This window comes from Cygnus olor, chromosome 13 (assembly GCF_009769625.2).
Source record: "Cygnus olor isolate bCygOlo1 chromosome 13, bCygOlo1.pri.v2, whole genome shotgun sequence".
In the NCBI taxonomy this organism is placed as follows: Eukaryota; Metazoa; Chordata; class Aves; order Anseriformes; family Anatidae; genus Cygnus; species Cygnus olor.
This window is the reverse complement of record NC_049181.1, coordinates 3,197,621-3,215,022: the sequence shown is the minus strand read 5'-3', so window position 1 is coordinate 3,215,022 and position 17,402 is coordinate 3,197,621. Positions and strand designations below refer to the sequence as shown.

Sequence of the window (17,402 nt, the reverse complement as noted above, 5' to 3'; positions counted from 1 at the left end):
TTGGGCAGCCATGGCTGTTGCTAAGGCAAGTTTGCAAAATAATTCAGAGCAATAATAAATATACTGAAGACTATAACGTAGCTCTAATAGAGTATAGACTATTATATCTCAAATTCTACAGAATTATACTACAGAATTATAACAGTATTACGCAGTTCATTAAACCTGAACGACTTTTCTTCATTCTATCATGTTTGCTATTCTGCGACGAGCATTTTTTGTTGCTATAACCTTGAAAAAATTCTAATCAAGAAATGTATCACATCTCTTTACCCCTTTAGCATTATCCTTCCCGTACTCAGCAGTAAATAATCTCCACTGAGTCATCCCCTCCTGCTTAGCTAGCACCAACTCCAGGCTGTCAGTAAAGCGTCAGCACAGGCTTTCTTAACAAGTGCCTTGCTATGGTCAGCCTTTCTAGTCACGGGCAGTAGCCAAACATGCTTTGCTGAGTTATCTCTACCGAAGGGGTAAAGCTGGGCGGTGGGGGGTCACAGGAGCGGCCAGGGAGGAGAGGGCACTCCGGCACTGGGCCCTGCTCCTGCGATTTACTGCACAGAGCTAGATTGATGCATCTCTTATAAATTGTAGAATTGGGGCCTGGTAACTTCCCCTCTGCTTGTTGTTTCAGTTAGATCAAGTTGCTATAGATCAAGCTGTGCACAGACAATAGAAATGTGTACACAGAAATAAACAATGATATTAGTAATTATTTTTCAAAAATCTTTCAGATTTTGTGATGAATCTGTACTATCACCAACAAACTCACATTTCTGAATAGACAATTTAATGATATTTTAGGATAATAATAGATATATCTCCTTCTCTCAGATCCCTTTGTGTACTACTTCTCCCAGTATTCGTTTTAAACATCGAGTTTATTGCTGAAAATCATAAAATTAAAATCTGCTAGCAGGCTTTAAAGACAAACTCTGCACACTTGTTTTTCTCTGAAATGTTAAAAATATTGGCGTAACATTCTAGGGAAATCCAGTCCATATATAATACACTCCTCTAATCTCCTTGGCACTTGCAGAAATCATGAATAGCTTCTCAGCAATTGCATTTAGTAAAGTTTGAAACTAATATATTGTCCATAAGTTCATGATGCATGTGTTTTCTAATGGCAACTGCACAGGCAGTCCTGATAGTTTCATTTGTCAAGTGTCTTGGTCATATTAATTCCAGGATTTACAATTGGACCACACTGTATCCAAAAGGCCTCCCTTCTCCCACTTCTCTTATTAATAAATAAATAAATAAATAAATCAGAAGGAATCTGACCACAACAAATTAAACCACAGTGTCTCTGCAGCAGTACTGTTATCTAGTTTAACAACCTCCAGGAGCACCTATTGAGCAGCAAGCGCTTTTTGCTGTTTCTAAAACACACCTACTGACAACCAAGCCAGAAGCATTAGCAGATTTCAAGTATTCTTTGAAATCTCTATTGAGGGAGTATTTTGTTTTCACTGTGTGAGTTCATTAAATGGAACATCTTCATAATGACTCTTCAGGACTAATAACAACAAAAGCCAGTAACCTCTTCACATCTTCATAGCTATCATTTTAGAGCTGTGTTCGTGTAATTTAAACGATCCATTTCTTGAACAAACAAACAAAAACCCCTCTGGTAACAGACTCAGACACAGAATTTGTGCTGATTCAGATACACTGTTTCTCATATTTAAGTATTTTCTATCAGTGACAGTTTTTAAAATGAACTGATTAGTTGTTGCATGTGTTGCTACACAGAAATAATATCTAAGTCACAAAATACTAAACAGAAGTGGCATTTGAAAAATAAAGTAATACATGAAGTATGCATAACAGAAGACTATAGCGGCTTTAAAATCTCTAGAAATCTCTCCTATTTGGAGATGAAAGTAATAACATTAAATTGGATGAAAGGAAAATTACTATTGACTGTGAAGACAGGTTGCATGGTCTATGGTTTGTAATGTTACTGTACAGCAGATTGAAGTTTCAAAATAGTATTACTCTTCTTTAAAGAGATAGACACAGCTAAATTAGGTGCTGCTTGCTGCAGTGAGGATCAAATGCAAAAAGAATCATATTTCATCAGACCTAGTCAACACCAGGAAAATAAATAGAAATATAAGAGGTATGCAGGCAATGATTCATTTTGATAATCTGGCCCAAGAGAGACACATAGAGACAGCACACAGATCTAAGCTTCTACCAAAAGACAAATAGGACACAGAGGGTGGGAATTGGGATGACAGTGTAGCAGAGGTCACATCGATTTTCAGCAGCAGTTTTCACACAGATGAGATAACCCTGGACTCTATTTGGCCCATTGTTCATATCCTACCTGTCCCACAAGCAATAAATTTCCAAGTCCCAGAAAAAGGGCAGTAAAGAAGAAGGATTCTACTTATGACTTCTTATGATTAAGTTTTTGTGCTAACCAAACATGCTTTGCAGACCAAGGTCACATTGCATGTTAAAGTCTGTAATAGCTGAAAACTAGAAGAAGCATATTATGTTTTAGCGTATATGGGTGGAAACTGTCAAACCATTCATCATTTTTTTTCTGATTGAAATCACACTCTGCAAAGATGAATGATAAATGCATTAGAAATCTATTTCAATCTTGTAATAGGTCTTCACATTTGAATGGTGTCTACATCTTGTCCATATTCTGAGTAAGTGCACAGTTTGGCAGAAATTTATTAGCTAGGCTTAAGAAATCCTTATTGGTAAAGCAATTAAAAATGGCATGTGTTGGAAGCATTTTTTGCAGATTGTCTCAAATGCATCACTTTAAAAGAAAAAAAAAAGATGTTGATTTCAGCATTTTGATTTTAAAGAAAACTGAAGATATAAATGCTAAAAGCAGCACTCGCACATACAGTACAACAGAATACACAAGAAATAAAGCTAGGACAAATACTATCTAACCAAGGACACAACCAACCTTCCTATTTATTGAACAAAGTGGGAACTACTTTTATTAAGCTTGTTTGTTAAACCTGCCATGCTTTATAATAGCATTCAGGAATCCATTTAGAGGGCAGTCTTTTTATTTTAATTTCTAGCTGGCATCCAGGTGAATAGACGAAAGCAAAAAGTGTATTTCAGAGGAAAGAAATACAGAGTAAATACTAACAGTGAATTGAATTATTATCCCAGGAAAGCACGTGGAAAGGTGCTAGAAAGTTTCTTGTTGTTAATGCAATATACTGAAGTATTTCATCTTCCATCTTCTGCCTAAATTGCAGAAATCTGGATTGGAAAATTAAGCATCAAGCTATGGACTAAATGCAGCACTGGGAACATGAGTAACACAAATTGCTCCCTGCATGACAGTGCACAGCCCAAACCAACAGGCAATTTTGTTTACCGGCTGGTTTATGTTCTTTCAAAAGGTATGCTTTTAAATCCATCATTCATATACCTGGTATACTTGACACGTCACATCCCTCTCAAAACAAGTTAGAAATATTAAAGCTAAAATTTACAAACTACCTAGCAGTAGTTAGATTATCAAGTTATTTACTCACATATACTTCAAAACTTACCTGTTTGGAGGCATTACATGTAAGCCTCACCTCAAATAGTTTAGACAACATAAGTTATAATGCATTAAATAAATACGTGACATGTAGAGAAAAGCATTAAAAAAATCATACAGAATTTATAGCTATTAATCTGTTACTAACTAAGACATTCGATCTTAGAAAACCTTCAGCCAGCATTAATAATACGGTTTTGGACATAGATGGCACTGGGGTCATTCCTGTTCTCTGCCTATGGCATACAACTTAGAAAGCTAGGGACTAAAATGGTTTATCATAATTATAATTCTTTAAGCTTCATATTTGAATGATGAGGATTACATTTAATGGTCCACAGTTAGAAAAGAACAGCCTAGGTGCTCTAATGCACTGTTTTGACCTTTAATAAAACAAAACAGAGCATCTGCAACACCAGCTGAGTTGTATGTCCTACCCATCTTTGCAAGTAAGATATTATATTTTTATTTGAAATAGCATTATTTGCCAAATTATCCAAACCGATAACCCTTGACTTCCAGTTGTATTTCTAATTCACAAAGACAGTGATAAGCAGTGGTGACGAAAAATGGCTATTTTGGCAGAATTAGGGCTCAGATCCTAATTTTTGACAGCAAGAAGCAGTTTTCCAAAACAAGTGAGATTTCTTATTTGAATTTTAAACCTTGGCAACTTTTGTTTTGCTTAACTAGTAACTAGTAGTCTTTTTTTGTTGTTGGTTTTTTTTTTGTTGTTTTTTCTTTTACAAAAAGTATGTAAATCCTGTAATCTGAAGCACTGTTTATTTCAAATATTTTATATCTGTTGGTCTGCAAGGACAGGGTTGTCTGTCTTGTGTCTGAAAATCCTCCATAAACATCTGCCTGCCTTTCTCACCCTCACTCATTGCTTCTCTGCCAGGAGTTGAGCACTCCTCTTCATCAGTGAGGAGAAATACCTCCTTCTAACCTGGCCCCAACCAGACTTAGAAATTTACTGCTTTAACCTTGTGATTCAGGTGCCAAATTTAAAGTCACTGCTGTTTTTCTTAATTACAGTCCCTGAATGAACAGGGTCAATGAATGCGACTGGGGAGTATCTGATTAATCCACTGCACTAGCTTTAAATCAGACTTTACTTCATTTTCAAATGATTGATACAACTTGATAGCACACAAGCATGTTTCACTACTGAGCTTTGCCATAAAGAAACTTCACTTTAAAAATAGCATCTAATCATTATATATACATTTCCAGGCTGCCCTAAAAGCTTTTGGAAACTATAACAAAACAGTAACATCAACTATCCTCCGCTTCACAGTATCTGCTTCCCAGCTGGTTCTCACCCATGCAATCTGAAATCAATTGATTTTTGTCCTGAAGTGTTTTGTAAAATCTCTTCATTGTTTCCAACACAGGGGGAAAATGTAGAGCATGTCTGTTACATTTAAAGCAATGTGCTGGCTTAGGAAAAACTGAATATTACTGTAGTGAAAAATAGAAGGTGAGCTGCGCAAGCAATGCATAGACTACCCTTTCTATAGACCTGCTCTCAGGAAGTACGAGGGTGTGTTTTCCTGAAAGATGTCATAAAGAAGGCACTTAGTGTTAGAGTAGGAGAAGGAAGCAAAAAGCAGAGAAATGAAAATTTTGGCAGGAAACACTAAAATAAGAGTTTAAAAATTGTCTTTATCTGTGCACTCTTTAACAAGGGGCGCATAATTATACAGCTTTGACATTTTCATCAATGTACTCTCATTAATAAGACAGAAAATTATACCTATTTATAACTTCAACATATTTACAATATGCTCTGATGTTCACATGGCACTGACAGTAAAAGCACCTGAAAATATTTCATTAACTCCAACCTTAACAAGAAAAGGACCTAAGTTAGATGAGATTTGCATTTTACAGCATTAAAAAATTATATGGAGGAGTGCAGTAATTCACTGGGCAGATATCAGAAATAAAATGTTTCATTGCAAATAACTTCAGTCTGAAGTTCAATACATACAGATTAGGAAAAATACTACTGATGTCAATTGATTAAATTATGCTCATTATGAAAAAGTGTAAGTACAATTAATGCTACCAATAAGTGTATTAAAAGCCTTCCAAAGTACTATATTTTATCTGTGCAATAATTATTTACAATTAATTGTTTGTCTGTATTATTATTATACCTGCTTTATGATATGAACTGTTCCTCGGGGAGGTTTTGGTAATCTGGATTCCAAAACATTTGAGGTTGCTCTGTGCTTTATCTCCTAAATCTATGGAGAAGCTTAATTACTGTCAATCTGCATTTTCCATATGGCAATTTAAAGCAACTAGTAACTTTCAGCTAGTAATAGTAACTTGTCATTCCTCACACGGGCAAGAAGCATTATTTCTACTGACAGTAGAGAAAAGTGAAAATGTGAATTATTCAATAAAAGGCTAGTAACAAAATTGTGACATGGAAGAAAGGAAGATAATGAAACAACAAACGACATAAACAAAATCCTGCTCATGGCCATTATCAAGAAATCTTTTTTTTTTTTTTTCAGCTAACTCTCCTGTTAACATTCACAAAGGTTTTTTCATGGTGATTTTTAAGTATCACTGTAGTCTGACTACTCCTCTACTGAGATTTTAAACTGTCAGATGAGGATGGGTAGGAGGAACTTGCCAAGAAAAAAAAAAAAGATTCTTCAATTTTCTTGGCGGATTCAGCTTTTCCCTATTAATGTTGAGATTATTTCTTCAACTATTTTGTTGCAAATATTTATGACTCCATATGGAACAACAGATGTTGAAGGGAAGGGATAGCAGAAAAGACTTCATTTTCAGCAATTACCCTGCTACTTGTTGTCATACTGTAGGTGTTCTTAGTGCATCTATTTTACATACCACCCTGTCCTTTCACACACTGCAAAAATGTCAGTTTGGGTAATTAATGTAATAACTTCAGTCCCAATCATTTCCACAATATTCATTTATGAAAATAAAATAAATAAATAGGACAACAGGAGGAAGAAATCAGGAAGGAAGGAGCTAGACAGGAACTGCTCTTCCAGTCTTTCTGGAATATCTGATCAGGAATCAATTTCTCACAAAGCCACATTAGGTCCTTAGTACAAAACCTTTCCCTTTCTCTCTGAGACAGATTCCAACAATTGCTACCAAGAAGAAAAATCACACAAGAAACAGAAAAACAAATCTATCCAGTAAGCAGTGCAATAAACAAAATTATTGCATAATGCTGGTGTGGAAACATGGGCGGGGTGTGATGAGGATAGTTAGGAACAGGCTGAAGGCCAGCACAGCGGCCGGGCAGCCTGAGCTGGTCGGAGAGCACCAGTCCCCTGCAGGCAGAGGGGGACACCCGCTCGCAGAGAGTCGCGCCCCGCTGCGCCATGTCCACAGGCAGCACGTGCCAGCCAGCTCCTGGCCAAACACAGCCACGGTCAGCAAGGCATGGCACTCGCATTAATAAACTGCCTGAGCGTGCATCCAAGAGCCGTGATAACTCAATCCCAGCACCACAAAGTGCAGTGATGTGGCCTCTGGACAGGCGGCAGCTCGTGGCTGGTGCGGCCTGCAGGGTGGGCAGGCCAGGCTGGTGGCTGCCCGTGATGGCCACTGACACCGGCGGGCCTGAAGGCTGAGGTGTGCCCCGCGAGCAGGCCCCGTGCATGTCTGCTGGCCAGGACTGCACGAGAGCCCTGACAAGCCTGCTGACCAGCCAAAGGAAAGGCAGCCCGTGTCTCCGCAGTCAGCCACGCTCTTTCATGTCCCACTCATAATAAAAATATACAACGTGCTTTTAAATAATTTTCATCTTCTACTCCCTTTATTGCAGCATTTGGTAGTGTAATAAATAATTTGAAACAGATCTCATTAGCAAGATCCCATTTTTTCCTATTCACAAAACACACACAACCGTGTAAGTGCTTCCAGGGAGCTGTGATCAGTGGGACCAAATTTTCACCAGGATGGCAGCTCTGCTTGTATTCCCATTTCACACCTGAAAAGCTCCACCTGCCTGCTTAAGCTGCAAATGTGCCACCAGGAAAGGCTTTTTAACTTGTCTTCCTGGTCTAGGGAACTATTCACATGTCAACCATGCATATGTTAGGTACATGGCAAAGGACATACTTGAAATGGCATTCTTCCCTTCCAAAAGCCTGTGTTCCTAACCCAAGGCAAAACCAGGCTGGATTCAAGACACTCATTGCCTTCTGGGGTCCAGGCAGTAAATGTAGGTCCTGAGTGGCCAGAAGGAAATGTAAAGGCGCACAGAATGGTGCAATAAGGAGCGATGTTATTCCTCGACATCAACGCTTAGTGATCACCAGCAGAGCTGACTGGAAGCCAGGGAGCCAGCCATGGGTGCCATCCGAACACAGGCAAAAGAACTCTAAACCTCAAAGTTAATCAGTACAAATATTTTTGTGAAGTCTTCTGTTAATACTATAGAGAGATTATAAAGTTATGCATTATATGATTTATGTTAACATAGCAATTATAACAGCCAAGATAACCTCATCTCTCTTAATTTGTTTAAAAATAGTACCAACTTAGTATCAGTATTATTACTGTTAAGTTCAATTTCTTGAAGTACATGTGTAACTAGCAGTTAAATCCCTCAAATATTTGAAGCAGGCAGAGTACTCCATTTCCTATTTCTGGATAATTATTCCTGCTTTATTAAGGTTTATTTTACAGCTGTATAAAATAGGTTATAAAGGACAATTCTGCTATTATGTCCTCCCCTGCTTAGGCTTAATAAATATTATATTCCACACCATCCATTAAAGCCAAGTAGTGGAGAAAATAGGAGTGGTAGTAATCTCCTCCACAGATGTAAAATACCTTTAATAAAATAAGGGTGTATAACAGTCAGGAACAAATTACTGAGGTCTGCTTTAATAAAATAGTACCCTTAAAGAAGTATTACTCTTAAGGTACTGACATTCCCACTGGTGATGCAGTGTATCCTTTCAAAGCAGTATAGCTTGTTAAAATGGCAAGATATCTTTTTGCAATAGAGTGTTTGTGTCCAAGCAGATACAAGGTTTGTATAGAATGCATCCAGGGAGCCATAAAACTGGTGGGAAACATATTTCTCCATGGTATTTTAGTACTTCGAAAAATTCAATCACTGGGAAAAAATGTTTTGCTGTAAACATCTGAAGAGCCTTATAAAAGCAATGGCTTCCCACAGCACCTGCTTAAATAATTTTAAGAGGGAGTATGTCTTTGCTCATCTTCTAAAACTTGTAGAAACCTTCGCCTATTAATTTCCCTGGTGCTGTAAGGCCAAGGCACTTTTAATCAGAAATAATTATGACTGCAGTTAGGGGATGTTCACCAGCATTATTTTTGCTCTGTAGAAATAAGACAACTTTCAAAACTGATTGCTTGGAGAAATATGACTGCTTTAATAGGAAAATATACATAGAAAGATGAACACCTTAAAGTTCCTTTTGAATTAATTATGACATTCTTCAGATGTCAGAGAAGTACCCTGTTTATATATCCTAGCATTTCAACTCAGTTCAGTTACACGTTGATTTTATAAACCCTGATTATCAAGAAACATGAGAAATTCATCCTTTTTAAATCTACCTTTTCACTGTTTTAATTCTATAGGTGAGTAGCACTTCCGTGCCGTGGCTGTTACCAGTATAATTCCTGACACAGTCCTTACGTAGTCTTCCAAATAAAACTTTAGTCTCACACCAGCTCCTCAGACCTCCCGTGCTGCACAGCACACATCCTTCAGTCCCACAGCACAGGCAGAGGGGACCAGCTGTGGCATGGCCCTGCCTCCCAGCCCAGCTCCTGCTGCAGAAACCAGGCTCCTGCGCAGAACAAGACTGACACCCTTTTCCCCCTGGAGGGTTCGTCCAGCCCCTGGTGTGCAGCAGCACTCGTAAGTGCTGCTGTTTCAATAGCACCATATCTCCTGCAGGTATTGGAGGTCACAGAACTGAATCTAATGTCCCTCTCGGGCTAAGAAACAGTCAGAATTTGGCTTATCCCAGTCCTCCCCTCTTCGACTAAGAGGGCAAGTAATAGGCCCTCTGATAGAAATGTTGTCCTGGTGTATCGATATTACATCTTAGTGACAGAATGATTAGAGTCACATATATCAGTATTACAGCAGCTCTCGGAGTGGAGAGCTGCATGTCCATAGCAACGTAGCACAACTCTTTGCCAACAAATAATTACATGATGCTCTGGGGAAAGACAAGTTTTCCTAGCACACAGCCAATCTATCAAAAGGGAAAACTCTTTCTGACCCAAATGGCAGCTACGATCACAGCATAAATGTAAGCTAACCACCACGTAGTCCTCATCCACTACTTTGCAACCTAATAACTGTTAAGTCTACTGCTGTCACTTATCCTGAGCTCTTTTGAAAGATCAAATACTGAGGAAAGCAAAGAAAGTGGAAAACTTTCTGCAGAAAGGAGCAGCTATCTGACATTTATCTACTGTATCCTCCCTTCAGATCAGCCTGAGTGTTGAGTGTGGCTCCTGGGGAGGCCGAAACCTGTGCTGCCACACGCTGCAGGTTCACTTCACAGAGCATATTCAGTGACCACCTCGCTACTGCAACTCCCAGTTACATACCCGAGACAAAACATCACTTGCAACAACAACAAAAAAGTGTTAAATAAAGTATTTAAATTACAAGTAGCTAAATCCAGGGTCCTATGCTTTCCTCTACTAGGCTACTAGTACAGTCCAAGAGTACAGTTCCCAGAAGCTGGCCAGCTTTTTTCCCTCTATTCTCTCTGCCCAAGACTTCGGTCACTTCTGCTATCCACCTGAAACAGCAAGACACATGAAGTCATGCTCTGCTATGGTATGTGGCATAAAGCAAAGTTTGGCAATAAAGTCCCGATGTTTAGGCTAATTTCTTTAATAAAATCCTAATATCCATTCATGCCAAAGCACAAAAACCTGAGCACCAAGCAAATGTAGATATATTTATTTTTTCATAGAGCTATGTGCATGTACAATACTGTTCTTTTATTGATTTGGGATTGCAAACCAATCACTCCAGGAAAATTTTCAGAAACTTCACAAATCTTCTGCTTTTAAATCACTATAAGTTCTAGTCGACTTTAAGACAAAAAAATGCCACTAGTGTTATCATAACTAAATACAAATCTACTAGGCAGATTTTTGGATAAATCTCTTGGACTTGCATGCTTCCTAACTGAAAACAAAATACGAACTAAAACGAAATACAAACTCAAACAAATTATGCAGAAAACCAGTACTCTACACCTCTCACTCATTCACAAACAGGCTTCAAACGATCCTTGGACTAGGTTGGATTGCTGAAAAGCCCAGCCTCACAGGCATGCCACTTTCTGCAGCCTCTGGATTTGGCAGCCGAAACCTGGAGAGGTGGTGAAGTGCCAGGGCAAGCTCTGCAGCTGGCTCCCAAGTAAACACGGAGGGGAGAGAAAATAGCTGCTTTGGCAACCGCCTGCTGCAAATACGTAAGTTGACAAAGCAACTGTGACTGAAACAAAACGCACCTTGCCCCTATTCAGTAAAAAAAAAAAAAAAAAAAGAATAACTAAGAAGTATCAAATGGAATTCTGCATATTTTTTTTCAAAATGACAGAAATAAAGGCTGTGAACTCCATTAGTGCATCTGCCATTCCAGTGGGATTTCTACCAGGTCAGCTGGGAGCATGAACTTATTGACGTTTTAAGTTGTATCAAAAAGTCTATAAGCATAAATTCTTTTTAAAATGATTATGTTTTGATTATTGCTACCGTGACTTATGGGTTTGAGTAACCAGAGCATTTTTCTATTAAGACTGGCTTACGCCCTTTGCAGGGCACACTGTATTTTCACTTTGGTTTATTCTACCTCCTTGCTTTGAAACTGTGCATTACTTGAGAGAGTAGCTGACAAACCCATTTATGATAGTGCACAAAATGAAGCTTAATGAATCCCAAATGGAATGTACTTCATGTGCTAAAATCAATGTACATTGCCTGCTACAGTATCTCCCTGTGAAATTGAGGCATTTGCTCAGAAATTTCTCTCTCAACAGGGTCTTTTCTTTTTTTTTGTAGCGCTTAACTGCCTTTTGTCTGCTCTTGTCTCCCTCCAGTGTTGCTCAGATGGCAATCTTTTATTCCTTGTGCAAACTCATTTGGAAAATGCTGGATGGGCTACAGCTGTGTACTGCTACATAAGGTCTAATACATGTCAAGCAGTGCTTTCTATGTGCTGAATAAACACAATGAAACAATGTTTTAATTGATTATTAAAACGGCAGAGTTCTAGACTGAAAGTAGTATTTAAATCAGCTTTAATCAGCTAGTTTTGTAAAATTCGGAAAGGTATCGATGCTGTATAGTCATATCATGCCATTCGAGCACATAAGTTTTCATAAAGGTTATTGCAACCCAAGGTGATAAAGCTATTTCTGGGTGATTTATGCAACCACATAAAGGTAATGAAGAACAAACGGGATCAAAATATTACTGAAGCATGAACCTTACCTGGGAAGGTATTTTCATACATATCTTCTAAGAAATCAAATAAAATATATGGTTTTCAAGAGCCAACCTCTGTCCAGGTACTGTGGAACCTTTGCAGTTCAGTCATTCTCAAACAATAAAATGTGCTCTTGCTTTTATGATGTGTGGTGTCTGAATTTATACTCTCTAATAATAAATACTGACTTAAAATCAACCTGCATTACTTCTGACAAAAGGTATTTAAGTTGGAGGATATACAGTCTAGAACAAGCAAAAATATCTGTATGATTTGTTTAAACCAACAACTATTAGACTGTGTAACTATTTTTTTTTTCAAAGTAAGAATATATATATAAAAAAAAAAGTAAACAGTAATCCAAATAATTATGGATCCCAAAGAGGTGCCTTGACTCTCCTCAGGACACTACCTGGGGAGTCATACATTTTTGAAGGCCTATTTCAAAATCTGGGCAATGATCAGTCAGAAATGAAGCCCACAGACTAAATTCTTCTTTATACCATTAAGTGTATTCCACTAACTATATTTCTCTGCGGGTCCTGAGTGACTCCCTAGGACTCCATGTGAAGAATGCACTGGGAGGTAACCAACTTTTTTTTTTTTAATTCTTCCTTCAAACAAAAAATTCTAACCTTGTCCAGAAATTTAGGTAATAAAAACTGGTAACTTCTGTTAAGTATCAGCATGACATGGATTATCAATCAAACAAGAAACAAGCATGGAGCAGATAAAAATGGCAAACTGCTATAATTACAAATGACATTTTGTGCATGACTGTGTCTCAAGAATTGTTATAGAACGCTGTGAAAAGAAAAAAAATCATTTATATCCACAGTCCAGAATAATATGGTCCATTACAATGATGTACTTTGGGGCAGAAATGTCATTTGTTATGTCTCATATTGTTTCTGTTCTATCCACTGAATTTATATTTAGTTTTATTTTTTAAAAAGGATGAATTCACTTTAGAGAACTGACAGCTTATATGAATATTTTAGTTTTGCTTGCAAGTACCAGAAAAAAAAAATGGAATAAAACTCAAGCTCCATGTTCCTCAGAATGCCTACTGAGAATAAATTCTATGTTTATTTGTATTTCATTTTGAACAACCGCTTTTCCCTTGAGTATTTATTAAAAGCATAAAAAGAATGAGCCAAATTCACTTCTCAATAACATCCATTCAGCATTGTTGAAGCTTGTAAAATTGCAATAGGCTAGCCAAGGGGAAAATTTTACTTACTATTTAGTAAATATATATAATTTTTTCTGGTTGAGAAGATGTATTGTTTTATTTCCAAATTCTGTCTGCTCCTGCTCATCAAAGAAGAAAAAGCAGCCATTTTGTTATACGTTCATCACCTCAGAAAGGAACGGAAATGATGTGCATTCCCTCATTTGGTTGTTTGTTACTTGGGGTCCAATCCTATACATGGCTTTTCCCATCAAACTTCCTGAAGACTTAAGCAAAGTGTCCATCTACTCTGCTACATAAAGAACTAGTTACATTTTTTTTCCTGTATGTGCTCAAAGGTTCCCATAAATGATCTTCGACCTATGTTCCAAAATACACAGATTGAGGAAGTGTTAGTTAGATTGCCCCTAAGTGGATTCAGCCACTGGGAAGGGCTATTCTCAACGCAAGGCTGGAGAAGCGTTTTTATACTGCATGACAGAGACACCTAGTTTTGTTGCAACTAAACCAGGAAAATCCACAACAATTGCAATGAAACAGAAGCTACCATAGTTGGTCTATGACCACACCTCACAATGCAGCAGCCAAATTGTCTCTGAGCCGTGCTCCTCACACCTCCTGCACCAAGTTTCCATGAGGCCAGGCTGAGCTGCCCCAGGTCACTCTCACCTGCCAGATTAGGTGTCTTAAAACCGTCTCGATACCATACAAAATGAAAAATACAATTACCATTACATAAAATGACTTCTTCCAGTGCAGTTGACCATCACTGTGTTTTTAGTACAGTTTGATGATGTCTTTTTCAACAAATCTTGCAGGAAAAGTCATTCAACACTAACAATGTAGCATGCAGCTACCACTCCTAAATGGTGAACGTGGCCAAGAGCTGGGGTTGGTGTTTCTTGTCCGCTATTCCCCAAGAAATTAAAGTTTATAGCTTGTTAGTGGAAAAATGATGTCTTTAAGATCTAAGCCAATGTTTTCAGAAATATCACGGATTGTCTTTATTGCTGGCATAACAAACCCCCAAAATATAATAGCAAGTAATGTGACCATTGCCCTTGGCAGCACCATTAAACTGGGCAGTGAACTACTTCAAATGGCTGCGAGTGTTAAACATTAGTTCTGCCTTAAGTAGGTTGATTTTAACAGTCAAACATGCACTGCAGTCTATCTGAACATTAAAAGCACCTTTCAAACTTAATTTTACAGAAATGTTAATGACCAGAACAAACTACTGAAGGCAAAAAAGAAAAGTAATTATTTCAACAGATGAAAGGAAGCAGTAAATTAACACTCCTGTTTTAAAAGGGGGCTCAGTAACTTATCTGCTTTAAGGAAATACCATTAACTGAAGCCACTATGGATATTTCACTTAATGTGTTTATGGTTTGGGGTTTCTTTTCTCTTTTGGCCTTTAAAAATGAGGTTTGAGGCAAAAGGAGAACTGTAAATCTTTAATCAAAATACAACAAAAGCCAGAAATGCTTTATCAAAATCATAGCAACTGAATTGGTACGTAAATATCTATGTTACAGGCCATGTATACACACGTATGCTTGGTGAGAGAAAGGAGAAAAAAAAAAAGAACATCTTCAACAGCTTTGACCTGTATGTCCATAGAGGCTTCTAAGAACTAAAGAAAGCAGTAAGAACTAGAAAGACTCAGAAGTATTCCTAACATACCACCAGTGCCTACGTACATTATATAAAAAGAGAAAGAAAAATTAGGGGTAGTCAAACTAATCCTATTATTACATTAAAAAAAATTTAGGAAGAAATTTGTCAAAGTTTAGAAAATGTTAAGCTGCTTGTTATAAAATACAAAACATACCAGTTTTTGTACACAAGCTATTATTTGGGGCAATTTTGAAAACTGTTTAAAAATAGTAATTGTCTTGAAAGTACGATTTTTGTACCATATGCGTTGCAATATTGAAGCAGACTGTAGAAATTTCCAAAAGGAAAAAATATATATATTTTAAAAATCTTTATAGCAAAATTTAGATGATTTCCCCCCCCCCCCCCGTGGACATGCATTTTCCACACAATAAAAAATATATAAATGTGGGTTTTGAAAATAATTTATTTAGCATTATCTGCATAGCTACATATGTTTTTCATTCCAAAATCAGCCATTTGCAGACTTCAAATGATGAAATGGTAATAATTCTTGTGATTTATATATGTCCACTTTGAAATATGGCTGAATGTAAGGTTTATTCAGCAAAGCCACACTGCTGATTAAAGTGGCTTTAATCTTGCTTTTTAATTAATAGTCTTTCATAAAGGATACTTTAGTATATAAAGATATGATATTGTATTGCATATATCATGTTGCAAGTGTTCATGCTTATTTCTATAGATACTTACTGTTATATATATACACACACATATACAATCTAAACATATCAGAGGTAAAGAAAGAACTGCATTCAGAATACAGCAACAGTAAAGTAAATGGAGAGTCAGAAGGCCAGGAAAAACTGATGATGTAGTCTCAAAAAACACTGGCTTTGACAGTAAAGCCAATTTAAGTAGTTCCCACGCCCTGTAACACAGCTCATCAGCCCCTTCTGCGAAAATCCTTTGAATGCCTATTTATAATCTGCATCATATAAATAGAGTCTCTTAACTAACACCTCTGGGTGATGTAGGATTATTATTTTGGGCAGACATTTATTTGCTTAAGGTATTTTGATGTGAAAATAGACACAATTTGGTTTATTCTTAAACGTTACTTGTATCATGGCAGTTGATGTCATTTCACACAAAATAGGAAGTGAGAGTTGTTCATAGTGCTGAACAAAATACATTATTTTGTCCAGTGAAAAGAAGAAATTGAGGGAAGACTGGAGAAGCATATTTTAGAGTCTAATGTTTGATATTGGTAGGTGACATCTTGGGGCTTCACCCTGGTGACAGTCAGAAAAGAACCTGCTCTGGAGCTAGCCAGCAGGCTGAATGCAGTGGCTGGAAGCAACGGTACAACGTGACCCAAGACTTCCCAAAGCAGAAAGGCAAGCGTGATGGCAAGTCACTGCAACAAGGCCATGTCAGGAGAGCGGAACATCATGTGGAAGATTATCAGCATCACAGAATGGCTGAGGTTGGAATGGACACCTGGAGGTCATCTTGTCCAAGCCCCCTACTCAAGGAGAGCCACCTAGAGCCAGTTGCCCAGGTCTCTGAAAAATCCAACTGGTTGAGAAGCTAGGGTGGATTTCAAACACAGAACAGTGATGACTGGTTACCAAGAAATAAGGTAAGGCTAGCAGTTTAGCAGCATGAAAGCAGAAAGAGTCTACTCTGCAGATCAGCTCTGCCTTTAATAGCTTCTGTCTATTTGGAGGTATTAAGGGGACAATTCTAGGATAAGCAATAGCTGAAGACAACCTCTTGAGGTGGCATTATACAGTAGAAGCCCTTTCACCTTTGTAGTGGACCCACTCAGAAACTGCCGGAGACACTACCCAAATCATACTGCAGCCTGCCATCTCTATTGATCACCTGCATGTCAGATCACTCATTATTTGGTATTGAGTTGTGATAACTACCACTGTGCTCAAGCCTTCAAGCAATAACTCCTAGTTCTCCAAATACAATATGACAATGCTGTTTCTATAAAAACATCTGCATCAAATATTAGGGTATTTGTGAACCAGCAGTCTAAAATCATACGTGTTAACTGCACGCAGCAAGGTATACACTTATTTAAAAATAAATGTGAAATTCACTCTTCCACAAAAGAAGCAGTGTCATGAGAAAACTTGGGCTTTAAGTTTTGTAAACGCTGCATTTTCAATATTAGAGTGTCAGTCTTCATTCACTCTCTGACAAGGTTGTCAATCAAACAGCAATCTAGTTTTGTAAGACTTTAACCAAAGATCAAAGTAATGATACTGCTGAGTTCACATTACCTTCCCCGAGATAACTACTTGAACACTTTCATAGCGCTGCATCGATATTAACTTTGCACCATTCCTTCCAAGCAAATAAAACAGTACAAAGTTTGACAGCCCTCCTGGCTTCTGCTCTCAGCCCTGATCTGAACAGAATCCCAGTCCCTGTCCCCTCTACCCCTCTGTAACTGCCACCTGGATATTGAAGTTGAGAATTGCAGGACTTGCATTCAGTTAAACTTCCATCAATTAAAAAGAAAATGA

The 17,402-nt window shown here is 37.7% G+C and overlaps 1 protein-coding gene across 2 annotated transcripts in view; it reads right to left on the bottom strand.

Annotated features, from left to right (window-relative positions):
- Nucleotides 1-17,402, bottom strand: part of DACH2 (dachshund family transcription factor 2) — a 289,576-nt gene that overhangs the window by 17,033 nt on the left and 255,141 nt on the right. The window lies entirely within an intron of this gene.